The sequence below is a fragment of the Lygodium microphyllum genome, chromosome 15, assembly GCF_053477565.2.
Source record: "Lygodium microphyllum isolate KBCC chromosome 15, Lygodium_microphyllum_v1.1.10, whole genome shotgun sequence".
Classification (NCBI taxonomy): Eukaryota; Viridiplantae; Streptophyta; class Polypodiopsida; order Schizaeales; family Lygodiaceae; genus Lygodium; species Lygodium microphyllum.
Genome location: NC_141149.1, coordinates 95,089,828 through 95,106,799, shown reverse-complemented (window position 1 = coordinate 95,106,799; position 16,972 = coordinate 95,089,828).

Genomic DNA, 16,972 nt, shown 5'->3' with positions numbered 1-16,972 from the left:
GTCTTTGAGCAGTGTCACCTATATCATCTCTCCATAAACCCCTTAAAGTGCCAATTCTGGGTGAAACATGGATGCATCCTAGGGCATGTGGTGTCGAAGAATGGCATTGCCACTGACTTCTCGAAAGTCAGGGTTATTGTTGATCTTCCACCCCCAATCAACTATAAGGGAGTTCAATACTTCTTAGGCCATATGGGATACTATCGACGATTTGTGTTGAACTATGCATTGATTACTAGACCTTTGTACAAGCTGTTGATCATCTCCAAGTGGATTGAAGCATGCCAACGAGCATATGAGGAATTGAAAAAGGGTCTGACTACTGCACCAATTCTACAAGCCCCAGATTGAACCATTACCTTCCACATGCATATTGATGCTTCGAAATTCACCATGGGGGCAGTGTTGTGCCAACCTAGCAAACACAACCTCGACTATCCAATGAGCTTTGCTAGTAGACAACTCACTGAGACTTAAATGAATTACTCAACGACTGAGAAAGAGGGTTTAGCCATGGTATTTGTTGTAAAGAAGTTTCAGCATTATGTGTCAGCTACGCCTTTTACTTTCTTTGTGGACCATCAAGCCTTGCGATATCTAGTAAACAAAACCCAACGCTGCAGGATGCATAGCTTGATGGCTCCTACTTTTAGAATTCGACTTCTCCATGGTTGTACGGAAGGAAAAACAACACTACATGGCTAACCACATGTCACGCATTCCCACGAAAGAGGCTGCTGGACAAGGCATTGCCGATGAATTGCCAGACGTCCATCTGTTTACCTTTCCAGTGAGAGAGATTTATTCAAGGTTGATCTAACACCATATTGGGCAGAAGACATTGTCCAAGTGCTGGAGCATGGACTACCTAAGCGAGGGATAGAAAAATCCAGACTTAGGTGACTTATCCTCAAAATCCAACCCTATCAATTGATAGCAGGCCAACTAAATAGGCTAGGGAAAGACAAGTTGTTGCGTAGATGCGTATGCAAGCATGAGATGCACGATGTGCTTGCAAAGGCTCACAGTAAAATTGCTGGAGGGCACTTTAGCAAAGACACGACAGGCTGCAAGGTGCTGCAATCTCAACTGTGGTGGCCCGTGCTTTTTTGTGATGCAGCACAATTCATCAAGCATTGTGACTAGTGTCAATGGACAAAGATCCCAATTCGCAAGGATCAAATGGAGTTGACCCCAATCATTGCACGACAACCCTTTAAAAAATGGGGGATCGACTTCATAGGACCCATTAGTCTTGCGGCATAGTATTCGCACGCCAAATATATCATTGTGGCCACAGACTACTTGACAAAATGGACAAAAGCGAGAGTGACATGAAAGAATGACGCTAGAACAACTGCCAAGTTCTTATGGAAGCAGGTGATCTCACAATTCGGCTGCCCCATCGAACTAGTCAGTGACCAGGGCACGCACTTCATCAATGAAGTGACAACACATCTTCTATCCACCTTTCTAATTATCCATTGAAAATCCTCTCCATCCTACCCTCAGGAAAATGGGTAGGCAAAATCCACAAATAAGATCCTTGTAAATGTCCTGGCTAAAGTAGTCTTTGCTTCACGCAATGACTGGGATAACAAGCTGATGGTAGCCTTGTGGGCTTACCGTACAGCTTATAAAACGACTGTCAAGCCAGACTCCCTTTAGGTTGACCTATGGGACTGAGGCAATTCTACTAGTAGAGTTCTTTGTCCCTAGCTTGAGAATAGTGCTTCAAGAACGATAGGAAGGGAAGAAGGCATGGACGCAACTCCTGGTTGAACTTGAATGCCTCTCGAAAACTCACCTTCTAACCACTCATGCGCTCATATGTGAGAAGGCACGACGCAAGAGCTGGTTTGACAAGCATGTCAAGCAGCGCGACTTTGAACAAGGCGACTTAGTGCTCCTGTACTCAGTTAAAGGACACAAGCAGAAAATGAAGTTTAGAGGTCTTGGGCCTTTCAAAGTTCGTGCAATCAACCAAACTAGCAACATTGAGATCAAGACTTTAGACGGTGAGGGCACAGGCTTCTTCAATGGCAATCGCATTAAGAAGTACTACCCTCCCACACATCCACTACATGAGCCACTAATGTTAGAACCCCTTGTCAAAGTATGAGTCACCACAATGACGGAAATTGATGATGAGGATGAGGAAGCCATAGAACTCGCATACTTCCACATCACGGTCACTACCAAGCAAACATGCGCTTTCAATGTCTTGATCGATGAGGGAGCAGACTTCAATGTCTTAACTCACAATCATTGGACCCAACTTGGTAAACCACCACTACAGCCCACTAATGCCAAATTAAGCCCATATGGGAACCGCCCAGATGCACTTCTCGGCAAGTGCAGGGCTGATGTTGCTATCAAGTCTGAGATTGTACCAATTATCTTTTACATGTTGCCAAGCACTAAAGACACAAGCACGAAGTTGCTGCTAGGGTGAACCTTCAAGAAGCAAACTCACTGCAATGTCGATTATGAGTCGCAGTGCATCCACCTCGCCATAGGCAACATCTGCATTGTTACAGCCTTCAGCAAGGGCTATGTGACCTCATCAAAGTTCGCAAGGCCACTAGTAGAAATACTCTCGTCCAAGTCTATAGAGGGGAGTAGTGCTCAGCCACCATCCACCAAATCTCACGAGCCCCCACTCATAGCAGCAAAAGCTAAGGCCCAACAGCCTAAGTTTCAATGGAGGCCTAAACAACCGCAACTGCCGCCCAAGAGTAGACACTCACGTTCTCGTAACATAAGAAACTCTAAACCTAGGAGGCCAAGATGCAGTTACAGAAATTGAAGCATGATCAAGTCAAGATGGGTTCCTAAAGCCCTCTTGCACGTGCAAGGTTACTATGAGGGAAATACCTGGATATGGATCCCTAAGTCGTGAATGGACCAAGGCACTACTCACACGCCACCCTCAAGTTTGATCACCCTGAGCCCCATAGAATCTCAGAACCAGAAACCACAGTGCTTTTTCCAAGACTCGCCTCCAACAAGCTCACCCATGCATAAGCCCAAAAGAGTTGAGAAGGCCAATCGGCCCAAACCACAAATACCTTTACACACTTCAACCCCTGCTAGTGCCGATAAGACTTGCCAAGCCAATCTGAGTGTGTAGCAGCCCATCCATAGTAGCTACTACTCCGATGCTCATCCACAAGGCTCAACCACTGCTTCATGGGCAACTGCCACCATCTACTACCAAGCCTTCTAACCCCATCAAACCCCAGCCACCCACAGCTCTTCCTCCTACGAGCGGAAATCATTCTTAACTTTGACCGCAGACCTAGCCGAAGAAACAGGGGATGATGTTATTGCTTGTCTTAGGTGCTTAGATGCCACATTCATGTCACTGGCCCTAAGTTATGACCTCTTGGACTTAAGCATGTTGCAAGAGCCTTTAGCAACTGAAGTTCACAAGATGCCTTGTTCTTGGGAAACATTCGAATTTGCATTTGTCAAAACACCCCACCTAGCTGCCGAGTTTCTACGCATTGAGATATCAAGAGAACAAGCCATCAAACAACGCCTCATTATGTCCTACGATACTCTCTAATTGCTTCATTACCATAGAGCCCAATAGTTCTAGCATTTCCTACTCTAGCTGCAAGTGTTTCATCTTCTTCATTGTGGGGGCCATCCCAAGAGAGTATTAGTAGTAGTAGTAGCAATAAGTATATATAGGGAGAGGTCAAGAGATAAGGATGTATGGAAAGTTGTTTTGATTATGACTGGAGCCCCTTTCCATAGCTAACATAGTAGTAGGAAGATATAGTGATAGAATCCTAACCGCATGTGTAAGGTCAATTTAATGCTATGGGTAGGGTCCTCCAAAATAATGACAACATAAGAAAGTTCTGAGACACTACATGCCATAGTGCATGCATGTTATAGAGATTATTTTAAATTCTTTGAAGCCTAAGAGCCAACTACACTCTAGGAAACCATTATTTTAGTGCATAAGAAGTTCTCAAATCCCCAAAATTTGAGGTATACTAACCATTGGGCATGAGACAAAATCAAAAAAGTAATCTCAAATAGGAGGTCCACAGTTAAATTTAGAGTAGTAGAAGACAAGAGAAGGTTAGAGCAAGGTTTAGATCCTAAGCCAATGTTGATTATTACACATGCTAGAGTGGATCAAAAGCTCAAATTAGGGTGGAGCATGGGTTCTTGAGCCCATAATAGAGGGAGGCTTGATAAATTTAAATGGAGTGATTTGGATAATTCCATTTTGGGTTAAGAGGTGTCGATATATGGGAGTCTAATTTCATAAGTACCTCAATAACTTCTTAAAATTTTAAGTGCAATTCATTTTTATTGATTGTATCTAATACAATCAACTTGTCCAAGTCAATCCAATTATAAAGCATTGCATTTCCATTTTAGGGTCGTGATAATCAATAGCCTTAACTCTAAAGACAAATTAATAATACAACTTATGTATCTTTGTGTCATGTTAATCACTAAAAGAGAGGCCAGATTTGACTCTCCCATTGATGAGGGGTCTAACTTTAATACCTTAATAGAGAAAGCTTGAAATCAAGTTGGACAACTAAAATTAATTCCTGCAAACACAAAGCTAAGCCCATATGGAGGCATCCTTTACGCCTTGCTAGGAAAGTGTAAACTAATGGTAATTATGGACACAAAAAACATTCACGTACTCTTCCAAGAACTATTTATGAAGTATATGGAGAAGCTAAAGTTGAAAATTATCATTGGCCACATCGTCCCTTTTATATGACTTTGGCCAAAGGAAACATGGTGAAACAACTCATGTTCACAAGTTATAGTATCTATGGATGGTTTTCTCACACAACTCATTTCCACAAGCTATAGTATGTGCGGATGGTTAGGTCTTTTCAAATAACTATGATGTTCACAAGTTATAGTACATGTGGAGGGTTAGGTCTTCTAAAACAACTCATATTCACAAGTTATAGTATCTATGGATGGTTACATCTTCTCAAGAGCCTTGAATATCAAGCACCCATCCCCATCCACATGATAAGGATGCCATAGATTCCCAAGAACCACCAAGAGCAACACGAGCATTGGTTGATCATGTAGATTTGTGGGAAGTTTATTAAACAATCAAAGAGAATAATGAGCACTAGCTAATCAAGTAGATTTGTGGAAAGGTTATTAACTCATCAAGGGGAATGATGAGGAGTTATAGGATCACTATCATAAGGATTTCCGGTAGGAGCTAGAGATGCACATATACACCCGCTAAAGGGAGTTGTATAATAGAATTATCAAAACCATTAGGGCTCAAACACAAAACATATCAAATACCCCATGCGCATAGACATCTCAACACTAGAAGAATAAGGAGAAGACACTAAAGAGGTAATCCAAACCAATAAGCCTAGTAGCATTTGTTAAGCTTGCAAAAATAAAAGAGAGATGAAGGCTAGAGAGAGAAGAGAGTAGAGAAAAATGAGGAGGTAATTGGAGGGAGCAAAGAGAGGAGAGAGAGAAGTGTTTGAACTTCAAGGAGAATGAAGATCACATAGAGATGGAGAGAGAGAGGATGCTATGTTTATGCTGCCTCCAATAGCTCTCTTGTGAGCAACACCTTATCTTGTTACTCAAAGAATAAAGAATGAGTGAATGAGGAGTGCATACATACATAGTTAGGATTAGTGAGCAAGATGGGCAGATGACCATATTGGCCTTTACCCCAAAAATCTCTCACTTAAATACCAATGTTTCTCTAAGTGAGATAAAAGAATGAGAGAATGTGTGAGGCATAATTGATGTGAGTTACACTCACCCAATGCCCATCAACTCCCTACAATGCACAAACTTTTTGGAGGGGAGGATATTGATGAGAAAGTCTGAAAGGTTATCATCAGTATACACTTTGATAAGCCCAACTTGCTCATCCTCAAGCACTTGATGAATGAAGTGATGCCTAACCTCTATATGTTTGGTTTTTGTATAAAACACACGATTATTTGCCAACATGATGGCACTCTAAATATGACTATGCAAAAATGGTATGCCTTTACCAAGGCCCAAGTCTCCCACTAGATAAGTAGGCCATATGGCTTCTTTGCATGCCTCTATGGCTATAATATACTCACCTTCAATGATAAATAATGACATGAATTTCTACAAGTGAGATATCCATGAGATTGCACCACTGTACAAAGCAAAAACGTATCTTATGGTTGACTTTCTATTGTCAACATTCCCTACATAGTGTGTGTTTGTGTATCCAAGTATACCACTATTACTTCTCTCAAAACGTATGCACATATACCTGGTACCAATAAGCTGCCCATAACATCATTAAACTTCAATTCACCATCTGGAGATAAATTACTAGTTGCTATTCTAAAAGTATCCCATGATGCAAGCAAGGAGTACAACAAAAAGATTGCCATAACCTCATCTTCAAACCTCAACTTTTGAGCCTACATCTAATTAAATATGATGTTAAACTCATTAAGGTGGAAAGTGATAGTAGAGCCCTCCTTCATCTACAACTCAAGCAACTCTTTCATGAGATATACCTTGTAAAGGCAATTTATTTCTCGTAAATGTCACATAGCTTCTTCCATAAGTCATGTGTAATAGTCTCATTCACAACTACAAAATACACAGATTCTGCCAATTGTAGCAACAACCTTAATCTATTTTGCAGTTTGTGAACAACCTGCATATAATTGTAGAAAAAGATGAAACAACATGTGCATCACTTACATGTCTAAAATGAATCTCGAAATAGCATCAAATAAAAATTTGAAGCAAATTCAATAGTTTGTGAACAACCTGCATAGAATTGCAAAAAATGATGAAACAAGCTATGTAGCACTTGCTTGTCTAAAATGAGTACCAAATAAAATTAGATTGAAAAATGAAGCAAATGCAGCCCTTACATGCTATCCCCAAGAATTTGTTGACCTCTTTGCACACATTAGATCTCAAACAAAATGGACATCAATAATAAGTTGCTAATGACTATCATGGGGTGGCCCACCCTTTTGTCATATTGGCTTTTGTGTTCAAGGAGAAATGATAATAGCCGCATCACCTTTCTAGCCATGACACACACTCTCATTTCATGAACATGAAAGTATATTCATGCCTTTGAATTCCCACTAAATAATAAATTGTATGTCCTAAATTTAAAAGTTTATCCCAATTAAATGTTAGATTGGTGGACCTTAACTTTTCTAATTGCATATTAGTTTGAAATTAGAAAAGTTAAAAGTTTGCATTTCTTAAATATTTTGACATTATTACCCATTGTCATGTAACCTTGCCTTCTCTCTCTCTCTCTCTCTCTCTCTCTCTCTCTCTCTCTCTCTCTCTCTCTCTCTCTCTCTCTCTCTCTCTCTCTCTCTCTCTCTCTCTCTCTCTCTCTCTCTCTCTCTCTCTCTCTCTCTCTCTCTCTCTCTCTGCAAACTCCATTCTCCTTGTAGCTCCAACAACAACTGGTATTAGAGTGAGAGAGAGTATCCAGTAGCTTGCACTGCCAACAGAATTTACTTTTAAAGCTTTGTGTCTTGAGAAACAAGTCCCTTTATCAGAATGAACGTATATTTAGAGGGAGAAATTTTTTAACAATCTTTCATATGGAATTTTTTTCAAATTTATTGACTAAATAGCAAGCTTCCATGTGAAGGTTTACATTCATGATATCACATTTAATTACCCACAATTTGTACATCATACCCAAAAATTATAACTTGCAAATACACGGCTACAAAACATACTTCACATCTCCGATTTGTACCAAAATTAGGTTACAAAATTGCTTGTTGAGGGTCCTAAAAATTTAGCCCATGATGTAGGCAACCTAGGTCAACAAAGGACACATCCCTATTGGAAAACTTTGGCCCGTGCATGAGCATGTCCTCCTTCTGATGCAAGCCCAAAATCCTCATGGATGTTTACATGCTAGGTAAGCTTTACCATCACTCTCTAATGGGACCTCAAATGGGCCGGCAGTGGCTATGGCACTAGCCGGACCTCATACTCATAACAGATAAACACACCCTCACGGCCTCGCGAACCAGGAGTGTCAATCTGCTGCTAAAGGACAGACTGTCCTAAAGCCTAATCTATGCGTTTATAGTTTTGTAGTTTTGTAGTCCAATGTTTCTCTTTCTATAAACTCCTCGGAGGGAGAACCCATACACATTGGCAATAAATACCACGATAATCACATACATGGGAGGCAACCTCTCAGTAGAAACACTGCGGCCCCACTGCACCTCTCCTATGTCCCAGGGATTGGCCCCTCGATGTGTTGCTCAACATATAGAACAAACGAACAAACTCCACTCTTTCATTTCAAATGTCTCCAGGAGATACCATGTTTCCTTACTAAATAATCCCACAAGAAACGAACGTCTATCCTACAGCTTATGATGCCTTTCCACACTCAAGCGTGGGTCATTGTCATTAAAAACAGGTGTTATGCATCCAGTCGTTTTTATTCCGATACCATGATTGTCATGCACATGCAAAGGTGAATGATTCTAAAGTTCTCAATCATAATTTTAAATCAGAAACACGTAGTGCACAACCAAGCTTTCAAATACTTATTCCCTAGCCCGTTGCGGCGATGTAAGGATAGCACCGAGATAACACTCGTGCTACTACCTCTTAATTAACATACCACAAAACTCTATGACATGATGTGCATCAGAAAATCAGCAACAATCAGCATGCAAATCACACCATTCAAACATTCCAACCCCAAACGTTTAGTTATTGCTTTCGTTGCATAGGTGTAGAGGTTCATTTTGTCATGCTTTGATGTAGGAAAATCAATAATTGACAAACTTTGACAAAGAGATAGGGCAAACTGAGACTAAACCTCATGCTTTGCCCCTACCACACATTCACAAACAATCATTATATTTTTCCTTATTTTTCCAATACATATTTTTATTTTTCTCAGTTTTTTGATTTATTTGGCAATAAAATATACTATTTTCTAAATTTTCTTGTTCCAATCACTTCAGCATACTAACATTCAATTTATCTTCCATTTTCCCCCATGGAAACACCTTTTGCCCATCTGAAACGGAAAAACTAGCATTTTACCACTAAAAAACCGCATTTCGGGTTTACAGGAATTAATTAACACATGTAAATCATTACAAAACCAAGATTTTCTGATACACAGTAATTACTCATGATGCAAACATCACACAAACAAAATTTCATCCAATAAGAACACAATTATCATCATAAACTATCAAAAATCATTCATTTTCTTCATAAAAATGGTCATACCGTGTTTTTACGTAACCCGAGACGCCTTGAATGATTGTATAACCAGAAAATGGAGCCTACATTGCTCTAATCCCTGTACTTCAATCTTCAGCATCTCCATCAATCTCCATCACCATTTCCTTCATTCTCCTTCCCCAATTCCTCCTTCAAGATGGTACACATGAACATCCCATAGAGAAGAGAGAGAGGGAGGAGAGAGAAATACTAGAATCTGTTCTCTTCATCCGGGAAGCCATTCCTCACGTGAAAGACCGGTGATATCATCAGCCAAGAGGGAGAAGTCAAGGCCCAATGTCTGTTGCATGAGGTATTTGCAACCTGGAATCATGATGAGAGAGGATCATGGTAGAAAATGCGTCGCCCTCCTGTTCACGTCGTGCTCATCTTCTCTTCACATTTTTTTCTCATAAAATTTGGGGCGGGGTGGGGGGGGGGGGGGGGGGGGGGGGGGGGGGGGGGGGGGGGGGTTAAAATTCCCAAGGGGCACCCCTCTTTGGTTCTCAAAGTTGTCCACCTCTTCAAATCTTGCCCATTTTGTGGCCTCTTCCTCGTCCAGACTCCGATTCGAGCTCTGAAAAATCCTGAGCATCTAGCTTGACATCCCGCACTAATTGGCAACTCCTAACATCCCACATGGCAGTCAAAAAAATTTTCAAAAATCCACAAGTGTCGCTCGGGCGCCTTTTAAAAGCTGTCTTTCACTTGGTGCTTAAAATTGTCCTAGCTGCAGCCACCGCCTTCGATGTTGAAGATTTTTTCCCTAAATTTCGAATTTTTTGGCAAATTTTAGGCACATCTCGGGCTCAAAACTCCGCTCTCATTGGCGACCACGGGATAGGGCGACTCAGCCCGTCGAATCCCACAACAGATATGCACAAAACAACCAAAGGAAGCATCAAGCTGATACAAAATAGAGATATATTAAAACACTGCACAATGCAATGCTCACCCTACCCCCTGACAAAACCAAGACATGAAATCCATAAGGAGTAGGCCTAGCATAATCTGACAAAAGGGTCGAAGCTAGTCACTAACCGACTGCTCCAACACGTCCAAACTAAAAAGAACTATCGAAGAAGTCGCCCTAAGTGGTGGTCTGAACTGCCTTCCTAACTAAGGACAACACAACCAGGAGCTCCTACTAGGCGAGAACTCCTATAACCTGATCAAGAAGTATTTTCTTTTAGTACATTTCTTCTTTTGGGTTTTTAGTTTCCATACTTGGGCATGTAAAAAGGAGGGAGCTGAGTGTAGTGACCCAAGGAGAACAGGGCATCGGCCTCAGGTCCTGTCTCGATACCCAAGAACCTACCAAGCCCTCGCAAGGCGACACTTAATACTTTTCTAACACTCACTTTTATTTTTGCTCCAACCTTCCTTACTTTCGTCTTTTCCAACGAGACGCCACCCCTAGGAAGACAAGGCATCGGCCCCAGGTCTAACTCGTCCCTAAGAACCTACCAGGCCTTCGCAAGGCGATGAGCAACTGCTTATTAATTTTCCTTTCTTTTCTATTTTTATAGGGGTTAGAACCCCTTTTTACACACCTTTGTATATATTTATTGTCTTTTGAGACATTCAAGATTTTTTTTCTCTCTATCATCATCATTTTTCCTCTAGCAGGCTTCTCTAACTACCTCACAACTAACAAGAACTCCTAGAACAGTTGCCTAGCAGGCTTGCAAAACAGGGTCACTAGGACTACTGACTAAAACAGGTCTTTCGATGCCTGGCAATGTCTTTACAAGAGGCAACGACTACTCAAACCTCCCTCAGACATACCTAACCTAAACCTGGGACTTCATGCCTTGGATGCCGGTCCCCAACAAGAAAAGAAAAATCCCCTACAAGTACACAGACACATATAGCATAAAAACACGTTACTCGTAAAGGAGAGATATCACCTGGATAGGGCCACGAGCAGTCTCCACTGACATAGGCTCCTTCCAAGCTCTTCTTTAAACCTGTCTAGTACAGAACTAAAACAAGAAACCATTAATCGTACCCGTACTAAGCAGACGACTGGTCCTCTTGGCCTAATGAAATAAAACATTTCACTACAAAAATGGATCGGCCCTCTTGGCCTAAGGAAATAAAACAGTTAAAACCTCGCAAAACTGGCCCTCTTGGCCTAACGAAATCAAACAGAATAGCACCTGCACATCCCTCCCCGAGATAGTACATATATACAATAATATGCTCCTTTCCAAGGAGGAAAAATAGGACTCACCGCCCTAAACTAAATGCATAAGATTATGACCCATCCCTCCTGCATATATAGCAAGAGGCGTACGCATAACATGTTGTCTAATCAGTCTATGGGTCCATGATAACAACGGTAGATTGGTCTCGGCTACTCTTTGCATCACCCATATCAACCATCACTTGGCATATATTGCATGCTCTGATAACATTCCCCACAAGCGATCGGGTCCTGTTTCATTATCGATAGCAACATCCAAACTAGGACCACAGTTGAAGAAAATGTCTTTTTCATAAGCAAGGTTTGCCAGTGAATCCACAAACTAATTCTAGTAACGTGGAATCAGCTGAAAAGACACTCTCTCAAACTACCCCGAGATAAGCAGCTAACTTCATCGTAACTCTACGTCAGGGATCTCGGATTACTACTCCAACACTCCCCCTTTTATTAGGGCCCCTGGACACCCTATCAAAATATAATGTGTACGTCCACAATGGGTTTACACAGCCTACCATCACGAACTCCTCTATTCGTAATTATGATAGTCAAAATTTAATATGTTTAGAGGATGAACTGACGGCTCCATCCCACCTTCTTCATTAAACTCTACAGGGATACTTGTCAACATTCGTAAGCAGTGATGGCAGAAGACTTTGATCTCCCACACAAAGGTTCCGTCTTCTTGCTCAAACACTTTGTATCCTTTGCTCCACCTGATGAGTTTCCCCTGATGGTATCTCTGCTCCAAATATGGGTGCTCCAAATAAGGAATTAACCGCCCCATCAACCAGCTTTAAAGCTCTTTTGCAGGTCTCAAATCAGCCCCAGCATGGACCTGCAATGCATTTTTTCTTATTAGCATACTTAGAAGTAATAAGGTTTAATCTTATTAAGATTAACCTTATTTTTAAATTCTACTCCTTTGCAGATTAGCTAGTAGAGCCGTAGATCTATTTTTCCCTATCCTAACAATCTTATAGGGGCCATCCCATCTAGGTTCCAGCTTCCCTGGAAATAGCTGCCTACGCGCATCGTAGTACAGAACTAATTGCCCTTTTTTAAAGGTATACTTCTTCGTTTTAAGGTCGTGCAACTGCTTCATCCGACGTTTAGCTACCTCCTGGTGTAATAAGCTCTGCAATTTCAGTTCATCCAGGTGGGCTATGGTCGTGAAATGTTCAAAGAGTGAATCCTCATCTCCCAAAGAGTGGTTAATTGCAAACCGTATAGTTGGCAACTCGATTTCGAGGGGTAACACACACTCTTTCCCATAAACTAATTTAAATGGAGTATGGCTGGTAGCTCTCTTGAATGTTGTATTGTACGCCCATAATACTGCCACATACAACTTCCTGTCCTAGTCTCGTTTCTTCTCCGATACTATTTTAGACAAGATACCCACAAGCTGCTTATTAGTACTTTCGACTTGCTCGTTGGCTTGCGGATTATAGGGGGTCATTTTATTATGCTTGATTTGCCAAGCTTCGGTCAGACTTTTGATCACTTTATTCAAAAAGTGGATTCCACGGTCCGACATTAGTTCCTTCGATGGACCGAAACGACAGATAATCTACTCTAAAAGAAAACTTGCAATCTCTTTTGCATTGTCTTGCCTTGCCCTCGCTTCTGACCATTTTGTAAAATAATCAGTTGCTACTATAATGTACCTCTTCTGAGTAGTAGACGATGGGGTGATAGGACCCACAAAGTCAATGCCCCACTTCTCAAATGGAAGGATAGCCATGATAAGCATAAGTGGGCGTTTCCTATTCTCTCTGCTGTCATGTCTTTGACAGGTATCACATCTCTTAACGTAATCAAAGGAATCTTGGAAGATGGACGGCCACCAATATCCAGCTCTTAAAGCTTTTTGTGCCGTCAACCGTCCAGCGAAGTGCCCTCCACATGCAAAGTCATGGCACTCTTCCAAGATGAAAGGAACCTCGTCAGGCATCACACATCGGCGATAGATATCATCAACACCCTGCTGATATAGTGTTCCTGGATCAAGGAAAACTTCAAAGCCTGTTGTCTGATTTTTCTCTTTTCAGATTTTGATAAACCAGCTCCAGTCTCTCCCATTGATAGATAATGTGTGATAGCAGCATACCAAGATGGGATAAAAGATGTATCAATTTTAAACATTTCTTCAATATCACTTCCTTCAGCCAAAGTCTCTTTCAGCTCCCCGACATCCACAAGGCATTCCACAATACCCTGCAACCTCGGTGGCTTACTCTTAATCTCATAATCAAACTCTTGCAAAGTGATTAACCACTTTGCCAGACGATCAGGCGGTTGTAGCTTGTTCATAAGCAATCTAAGCCCTTCCGCCTTCGTATAGAATACTACCTTCTCATAGAGGATGTAGTACCTAAATTTTTTAGTCGCAAAGATCATCGCAAGGCACAACTTCTCCATGTAGGTGTAGTTAATTTCTGATATACCCAATTTTCGACTAGCAAAAGCTATCGGATGATCCCATTTTTCCTCCCATATTTGGGCTAAACAACAGCTGATACTATGCATGGTGGCTGCTGAAAATATGTAAAATACCTCACCTCTTTTAGGTGCTTTTAAAATTGGTGCTTTTACTAGCTCCTGTTTCACATCCTCGAAAGCTACCTTACAAGGGTCGCTCCATACAAATAGATAGCTAAAGGATAATAAGTTCGTTAATGGCAACGTCCTTTCTGCCAAGGCATTTATAAACCTCCGATAGTACCCTATCAATGAGACAGAAAGCTATGTACTTCTTTCGGAGTGCATAGTGGACTCATAGCAACTATAACCTTGATCTTTTCAGGGTCAGTTGCTATCCCTACCGAACTGACCACATGGCCTAGCAATAGCCCATAAGGCACTCCAAAGACACACTTCCATGGGTTAAGAGCAATACAAAATTGTTTGCAGCTCTCAAAGCACTTTCTTAAAATAATCAACATCATTTCCCTTATAGTGGCTACCCCTAGGTCATCGATAAATACTTTCAACTCATCTGGGGAAATGTCACCAAAGGTCTTGCCTGCTGTTTGTTGCCATGATCCATGTGCATTGCACAAACCAAAGGCCATCACATGGTACGCAAAGGTACCAAAGACAGTAATAAAAGTTGTTTTCAACTTGTCCTCTTCTGCAATTGCCATCTGGTTGTAACCTACAAAGCAATCCATAAACGAATATATTTTCCTATCCACTAATTGATCCAAAATCTGGTCAATAAATGGAAATGGGTAGTAATCCTTAACCGTCTTCTTATTCAGCTCTCTAAAATCTACACATAATCGGATCTGGTTGTTTTTCTTATTCTTGATGACAACTGGTGAACACCATTTTGTGTGCTGTACAGGGAAGATTAAACCAACTTTCCATAACTTCTGTAACTCCTCAAACAGCCCGTCCCTCGATTCAAAAGGCATACGCCTTACTTTCTGATGCACAGAACGATTGCCTTCTTTTGCAGGAATAGTATGAACAGCCAGGCTGGGAGGAATGCATCTCAGCTCGTCATAACTCCAAGCAAAGATGTCACAGAATTCTTGAATCAAGGACACATAGTCCTCCTTTTCTGTTGATCTGAGCATGGAACCTAATTTAATTGGCTGCAAATCATTCGGCATGCTAAGGTCTAACTCAATCACATCTGCATCTCTTATCCTATCTTGCGGCTCTATCAGCTCATTTAGAGTTATCTGATAAATATCCTCTGTAGTGGACCCCTCTTTAGATTCATCACTGGATAATGTCTCACTACCGGATGGATCATCTGTTGTTTCTAATTCAGTAAAGGATAAAGGAGCTCTCTCACTCTGAGGAGACTCAGGGTAAGCATCAACTATTACTCGATTAGCACCTCTACCATGAACCACTCAACTGGCGAGTATATCAACTTGACAGTCTGTTCGTAAGATCCAAGGCCTACCTAGCAAGACTCGATAGCTAGGACGTCTTGCAAATCTTATCACTTCACCAAGGACATTAGATGCACTCAACTCATAGCCTTGATCGTCTATTTGTCGTTCCATTGGCCTAACAATTTGATTGGGCATTGGTTGTTGACTCACAGGAACAACATTAGGGTTCAAAACTTGGCCTCCAACATTTGTGGAGCCAACTGACTAGCCATAGGCATAGTCACACTGGGAGGAGCTGACAGCAAAGGTACATTTTGAACCATGCTTCCTCTCCCATTAGGGTTATTCATAGGCATCCCTTAACTTCCATTCATCAATGGTAAATTGCCTTCAGGTACTAGACCCGCAGTAAGATTTATTCAAGAGGAGTGGGCCGTTTGTAATCGTGACTCTACTCCTTCTGCCTGCGTGATGGCGATGTCTATATCAGCCAAAGCCACACTGCTCAATTGTACCTGAATATTGAAATCCAATCCATGCAAGAAGTATTGCAATTGGGCAGCCGACAGAATAGGAATGTAAGTTTGTAACTTACGAAACACTTCCTTAAGCTTCTTGGCATAGGCTTTCACATTCTCATGGGGGTCTTGGCGTGTTACATTCAAAACACGCAACTAGTATTGGCCACCTCTTTCAGGGGCATACTCTCCTCAGAAAGCTGCGTAAAATTGGTCGATTGTGGTTATGGTTCCAGTCTCTATGCTATGATACCATGCTGCAGCCCTTCCTTTTAATGTCATGTTAAAGAACATCATAAGATGTCCCTCATCTTGGATACGGTAATTAAACATTAGTCTTTGGAACTCACAAATGTGAAACTCTGCATCTTCTTCGGCTAACCCATTAAAAATACGCAAAGAAACTCCTAAAGATGGCATATTCGGTGTCCCTGTAGGCATTGCAAGGGGTTGTGCCATGACGACAATCGGATTGACAATAGGAGTTTGGACTGATGGAATCACACCCCCACTTGAAGTGGGTTGATTTGGTGGAAGAGAGGAAGAACTTGCACGTCCCCCTGCACCTAAAGGACTATGTGCAGTAGTTGGGCTACTAAGACCACTGCCTCTTATGCATATCGAACTACTCCTTTGAGGAGAATAACGACTTATAATCTCCAACCGCCATCTAGCCCTCTCAGCACGTTTGGATTTTTGTATTTCGGCTTGACGGTCCTTGTCAGAGGACATAAACCAACTTTTTGGTCCCTAAAAACCCTAGATTCGAGAACCACCACTTGTTGGCAACTCCTGGCAGACGCACCACTGATGGGACCTTAAATAGGCCGGCACTAGCTATGGCACTAGTTGGACCTCATACTTATAACAGACAAACGCACCCTCACGACCTCGCGGACCAGGAGCGTCAATCTATTGCTAAAGAATAAACTGTCCTAAAGCCTAATCTATGCGTTTATAGTTTTTTAGTTTTGTAGTCCAACGTTTCCCTTTCTATAAACTCCTCAGAGGGAGAGCCCATACACATTGGCAATAAATACCACGATAATCACATACATGGGAGGCAACCTCTCGGTAGAAACACCGTGGCCCCACTATAGCTCTCCTACATCACAATG